The 6910-nt window shown below is 41.8% G+C and overlaps 1 long non-coding RNA gene across 1 annotated transcript in view; it reads right to left on the reverse strand.

Moving 5' to 3' along the window:
- Positions 1-1034: 1034 nt before the first annotated feature.
- The window catches only part of LOC109323432, a 38990-nt gene continuing 33114 nt past the window's right edge, over positions 1035-6910 (reverse strand). Inside the window, exon 3 of the long non-coding RNA XR_002104667.1 lies at positions 1035-1205. This is a non-coding gene — a long non-coding RNA (uncharacterized LOC109323432). The remainder of the gene's footprint in view (positions 1206-6910) is intronic.

Consider the following 6910-nt stretch of genomic DNA (forward strand, 5'->3'; position numbering starts at 1 on the left):
CTGCTCTAATTAAAGTGCTGCTATGTCTCCCGTATCAGCATCTCTGTGCTTAAAAATGGCGGCAGGAGCACTTGAACTAAAGCTCATTCAATAAGCTTTATTTCAGGTGCCCCCAGCACCAATGTTATGCATGGGGATGTTGATACATGAGACACAGGATGCTGCTGGAGTGCGAGTCTGCTCCAAGCCACTGGAATTCCAGCACATTGGAGCAGCCTCCTCGCTCGTGTATAGGCACTCTGAGCACTAAATGTAATGCACATTAGAAAGGCTCATTAATGCACATGTAGATATGCCCTTTGAGTTGTAAGAGGTCAGTTAGAACCATTTTATCATAGAAAAGAGGGTGAATTTTTCTCTGATGTCGAAATGTGATGAAATGGTTGTAATGTTGTAATCCCACCTGAAGAAACATGGGAAATGTGGTTTCTGAGGGTTACAAGAGTGCTCTGCCTCACTGAGTGGGAAGATGCAAGAGTGAGGGTTGTCACAGGAAAGTGCCAAAGGGGCATAAGCCTTGGATGGGAGGGGGGTTAATTTTTTGCATACTTCTCTTTGCATTTTTCGAGTGTTAAATGCCAACTTACTTTTATATTTATTTTAGCAATTCAAGTGTCTAGTAGGCTGTATTCTTCTATGCAGCATGTAAATGATATATGTTGAGTTGAATACTTCTCATTTGATTCCTTTCCTTATCCTAGAAACAGGGAAAGAATTACCTCAAGAGGAAAGGGACTTATTAGTTTTGCTTCATAATGTCCAGGGCAAGTAGAGCAAACACTGCAAATATAAAATATCCTGTTTTCCTGCTGGCAGCAGGACAAAAAAAATCCCAAACAAAACAAACCCAGGGCTGGTTACCTTGCTAAAAAAAGAAAATTAAGAGCTTGGTGTTTTGGAAGAAGGAAAAGGAGAAGAGCAACTTTGACCTATGTCTTACTGATATCAGTGGGAATTTTGGTCAGACCCAGTAAGTGGAGAGAACAATGAGAGAATTTATTTTTCTCTCAGAAACATAGAGATTATTACAGATGTTACTTACTAAGAATTCATTTGTATTAGGTCGCTGTTAATAAAAAGAATGTACTTAAAATATATTTTTTTCAAATTACTGAACAAAATGGTTACCCTTCATCCATCTGTGTTCACGTATATTGCATATCTTTGAAGAACCTCATCTGTCTTATATAATGGCCCTTTATATCCTTTAAAAAAAGTAAAAAAACATGATATCAGGCACACAAAAGACAGCAGCTGGCAACAAATTTCATATTTACAATACAATGAAAACCTTAATCGCCTTTAGAATCCACCAGGCAAATGCGACTGTATTCTAAACATTCACTAAGTATATTATGTTAGAAAAGAGCATTTGTTCATTTTATATCCTGACAAATGAATGTTTTTGTGGTGACATTTCTCAATCTTCCTCTTTTTTTTTTATTTCCATCTTTTTAGTCAAAGAGGATCATCAAGTGACCTTGAAATCTGCACTGGCATTTTCTTGGCAGAAAGGGAAGCTCTCTTTTCTCATTTGCAAAAATGAATAACAATTTGATCATTCTTAAACTTCTAAAAGGTTAATTATGCTCTCTCCATGAGCACTGAATAAAAACCTGCTTTATCTCTGCCCAAATGAAACCCACAGGGCTCCCATTCCCTCTAACTCTGCCTGGAGACCAAATCCTGCAAGCTGTCAATTAACTCCTATCAGCTCATAGATCTGTGTAAGCTGCAGTTGATTTTCTCATTCCAAAACTATGACAGCTCTCATTTGCCAGAGCTGTCAGTGATTTTAAAAATTTCGCAGCAGGAAAGTGTTATCTGGCTGTGGATTTGGTGGATAGAAAAAGAAAGACCAAGAAAGAAAGAGGCAAAAGGATCCTGGGTTAGACAGAGTTCATTTTAGCTCTGAGATTTTCATCTGGTTGCAAAGCCCTACTTGAACTCAAGTTGCTTGTTTCAAACAATAGTAGAAACTCAGCGTGTTGTGGGCTACAAAGATGATTCCATAATCTAGGTGGCTTTGAAATATTACTGCACAATAACATTCAGTCAGCTATGAGCCAAGATTTGGGAAAACTAGTAAAATAGAATAATCAACATTAAACATGTACCCAGCTCCTATTATTTCCTGGCCATAAAATGGCTATTTAGTTTTGAAGTTTGAAATGGTAAACTCAAAAGACAGGCTGAGAGGCTGCAAGCATTTGATTTCATTTTTAGCTTATAAAAATACTATTCCCAAACAAAATAAGAAAAGATGGATTGACTAGTGAGATCACTGTATTTTTGTCTGCTTATTTTTTTTTCATAGTACAGTGAGATCTTGATAAGTCATGAACAGCTACAGTCTGCGGTAAAGTCAAAGGAAAATTTACAATGGTCCCAAACTCCTTTTGTATCAAAGTATTAGTAGTTACATTTTAAAATATAATTTATAAATGGATGTTCTTGCAGTTGAAGCATATGTCTGTATTCTTGATTCTGTTCCTTGCTCTGCACAGATTTCCTGCTGAACTTGGGAAGCTGTTCATCTTTACTGAATGTTGGTGTATCATCTATGCAATAATACTGATTAAAATCTGTTTAAAAAGATTAGATATTTGTGAAAATATCATATTTTAAATACAGTTGATTTTTTTAAAGGACAAAACTTCGTGAAAATGTTTGCCCCCAAAAGTAGGCAAATCAAGGATTTTTTTTCAACTTCAAAGTAATTAAAATAGAAAAATGCAAAAAATATCAGACCTACCTAGCTTCTTTCTCTTATCAAATAGACGATAAGCTCCATGAGAAAATGATTGTCTCTTACAATCTTATAGGTTTGTACATATAGGTTTGTACAGAACCTATAGAGACCTTGATGTTGCTTGAGGTTTAAGTGCTTTCATAATGAAGAGAATAACAGGCTCAGTGAGGTTTGCTTTTGAAAAGTACAATATGAGGATGAATGAAGTAAGTGAATTCTGGAGCATGAATTAGCTCCATGCGTATACAAGTGCCCCTCCAAAGATTTTCCTTCTCTCTCAGCACTATCCTTTTAGCTAAAATGTCCCCAAATGAATCATTACAAACTTCTAAGTCAGTTGGAGGGGGTCAGAACCTTGCAGGATGAAGTCGTCTGCTATTATTAGGAGTTACATTAAAATACTGACTTCACTAAAGTTGATGTCAAAACTCCCATTGATGTCAAATCACCTCTACCATCAATAATCTCAAAAAATGATGAATTCTTGGACAACAAGTTACTATGACTTGGTTTAATAGGGTGGAGAAAATAATTTTAAATAAAGACAAATTTAAAATGAGTCATGTTCTCAATAACCCCCCACACACTTGGTATATCATTCTGAGAAGATATACGTTTTCATTTTAGCTTTATAATTCATCTTTAAAAAACCTAGTAGTACAACAGTGCTGATTTCTCAACAGTAATATAATTAGCAAGGTGGTATTGTGATTGATTTTTTTGACAAACCTCTGAAATATATTACTATGCAGTATATAAAAAAGGTCTTTATGAGGTTTTCTCCCCTTGTTCATTAGACAGAAAAATAAATACCTAATGGTATATTGCAGGATATATATTATTTATACACTATTCTTCCATTCCTGTAAGACGTTCTCATGAATGTTACAACTTCACAACAATTTAATTAAGTTTTAACTACACCAAGAAGCTTTAATGAAAAAAGAAGTGCTACAAAGACCACCTGATACAGTGCAAGAAAGGAAATTATATCAGGCAATTAGTTTTATGTTATAAATATGTATTATTGATACTTGCATTCAAATAACATTTAAGTTCATTTCTTACTCATGATAGACTACTCATGAAGCCTTGTGTTTCTCCGTGTTTCCGTATACCTGAAAAATTATGGGAAAGTCCTACTAGTTGGGGGCAAAGAGTCATTGAGGCATTTTACTAAATCTAAGATATTGATCTAGTAATGGTCCTGGGAAGTAAGTCTTTTGAAAAAAATTGCATTTTAATATTTAATATCCACTACAGATCAGTTTCAGTTTAGTGCCAGAGGTACCTGCATTTCAGTCCCAAAACCTAATATCTAAGGCCATCTGTACACACCACGGGGGTTTACTTCAGTTTAATTCTTCCTAAATTGAAGCAATGGGTTTTTAAAAACACCGCTTCAATTTAGGGTGAAGTAAACCCCCATGGCATGTACGAAGGGGTCAGGCCCAATCCTTATCTGCCTCTCCAGAGGCAGGGAGGGGAGGGCGAGCTGCCAGAGGACTGACTGGACCCTGAGTTGCGGGGGGGGGGCAGTGATGGCACCACCCCCATGGCTCCCACCCACAGGCACCCAGCCCAGGTGGTCCTGGGAGTCACTGCAGCCGCAGAGGGAAGCACTGGGCCCCCACGCAGCTCAGACAGGCAGGCAGGCTCTGGAGGCATCTGGGGGCGGGGAAATCACACTCGCTGCTCTTTTTTTTTTTTCCTTCAGTGGTGCCTGCCTGCATGGCCTACTGCCAGGCTGCCTGCACAGGCTGCCTGCACAGTTCGAGCTGCACGGGGCCCAGTGCTTCCCTCTGCAGCTGTAAGATAGCAAACTAAAACACCTCGGACATGTTTTATTTTGTGGTGTCCCAAAGTCATTTAACACATATTACACCACCAACATGTGTAAACATTAAAGTGGTGCAAAAGGGCATTAAGTCACTTTAAAGGCCAATTTTGTGGTGTGTATAAATGGCCAATATGCCTTATCTCTAGGGGGTGAGCCAGTTTAACCTAGTATTTTTATGGAGTCAAAGGGAAACTTAGGCTGCCCCAAAAAGCAATGACATTTAAGTATGTAAACGGTTAATTCAGGGAATGGAGAAAGACAGACAACTGGAATGGAAAATTGAGAAGGTCAGGAAGTGCTTAGAGAAATAACAGCACTGAGCATAGGGGTATGTCTGAGCTTGGGTACCTTTCCACTTGCAGTCCTGTTTCTGAGGTATTGAACTAATGGTGGTGCTTAGCATCTGCCCAAAAGGCTAGTGGTTATAGCTATCCTCATAAATCTAAGACTAGTGTCCTAGGCTTTCCTTAGCCCAAGAGGATTCAAGCGTGCACAGCATGCTTCCTAGTATCTACTGTAAAATGCATAAAGGAACCAAAAATGGAATCTACCTTCCCAAGAGGTCAACACCCACTAAGCAACAGAAACCTATTCCCTTTTGTTTGTTTTACTTCCCCATGATACACATTCTTGGTTGCTAATGTGCCCAGCTTCAACAAGAGGGATGAAAAGTGTCCTTCCCTAACATACTGTTTAGTAGCCAGTAAAATCAACCTCCTAGGAACTTGAAGAAGTGGCATTCTATCTCTTCAGAGTGAGCCTGGTCTCTGTCTAGAAGCCTCGTCTCTGTCGTCCTGGATGAGTGCTATAGCTACTAGGATATTGAACAGAAAGCAAGCTTAACCTTCAGATACCTTCCTGCTGTAACTTTTTCCCTCTGAACATGTCCAAAAGACTTGTGTAGATGCCTAGGGAACTTTGCAGTATGAAGTTGGGGTGCTTAATAATTTTAGGCAGCAAATGCATTCTGTATCTGCCTGTGCAGGGCAAATTTGAATCAGTCTGTTGGACTTAGGTTACTAAATTTCACCCAAATTCCAATTATCTGCTTACAAAATAAATTCAAACTTTGAAAGAGTCCTTCAAAGATCTCTCAAGCACCAAGTATATTGCAACAGAGCTTAGGCAGGAGTTTGGTAATAAAACTGGATTGGTTCTGGGAACACACAAAAGCCAAGAGAAGGCCCTTGAACCTAGAAACAGAGGGCATGTCCAGACAAGCACACGCAAGTATTTCTCTGGGGACAAACAGTAGGGGCACATAGTTGTACTGCTGCTGCATGTCCTCAGGGAACTGTCCTATACACGTGCTCTGGCACACAGCAAATTTCCCAAGGTGGGCTAAGGAAGGCTGGAGTCAGAACCTAGGCTGGTCAGAACAGCCTTACCTGGGGTCTTGGGAGACTTCTGGGGCTGAAGCCATAAGTGGCAGAAGGCTGGGGCTAATGGGCCTTAGCCCCCACAAACAAAGGGCAGTGGTGGCAGCACAGAGGGCCACAGGGCAGCCCAGGCACAGGCTCTGGCACCTGCAGCAGGGGATGTGAACAGACACAGGCATGCAACAACAGCCTGCAAGCAGCCAGGATCGCAACCCACTGGCATGTGAAACACTGCCCACCACAGCAGGCACGTCTGTGAAGGGGAAGGGGCATGGGGGGGAGGGAGATTGAGGCCCCCATGGAAGTAGTGTGGCAGAAGCAGGGGAATGAATGGGGCCTCAGGGTGGGTTGTATGATGGTTAGTTCCTGGGCAGCTCATCCAGAGATGCAGGGGGCTCTTGCTGCTGCGCACACCCTGGGGGAGGCACAGAGGGCACATGCCCCCTGGATTTGTGCATGGGGTGGAGACATACTGCTGCTGTGGGATGGGGCTCTGCACCCTGCTGCCACTGCCTAGGAAGCCATGCAACACCATGTGCCTGCCACCACCAAGCTGTGCCATGTCCCCTGTAGACACATGGCAGAAGCATCATGTGGCTCCCAAGGCAGTGGCAGTGGGGCACAGAGCCCCAGTCCATCTCCACCCTCTGTACAAATCTGGGGGGCATGTGCCCCCCCTTGCCTTCCCTAGGGTGCACGCAGTGGCAGGATTCCCCCTGCACCTATGGACAACTGCCTTGGCTCCAACTATTCCATGACCTACCCTGGGGCCCCATTCACCCACCTCCTGCCTCTGTCTCTGCCCCACTCTGTCCTTCAATGTGGGGGCCTTGATCTGTCCCCCACACCTCTTCCCCCTCCCCACAACCTTCCCCTCCACAGAATTACCTGCTGGGTGGTGTGTGTGTGTGTGTGTGTACTCCACCTACCTCCCATAAA

The sequence above is a fragment of the Crocodylus porosus genome, unplaced genomic scaffold (genome assembly GCF_001723895.1).
Source record: "Crocodylus porosus isolate Cpor-Errol unplaced genomic scaffold, CroPor_comp1, whole genome shotgun sequence".
Taxonomy (NCBI): Eukaryota; Metazoa; Chordata; order Crocodylia; family Crocodylidae; genus Crocodylus; species Crocodylus porosus.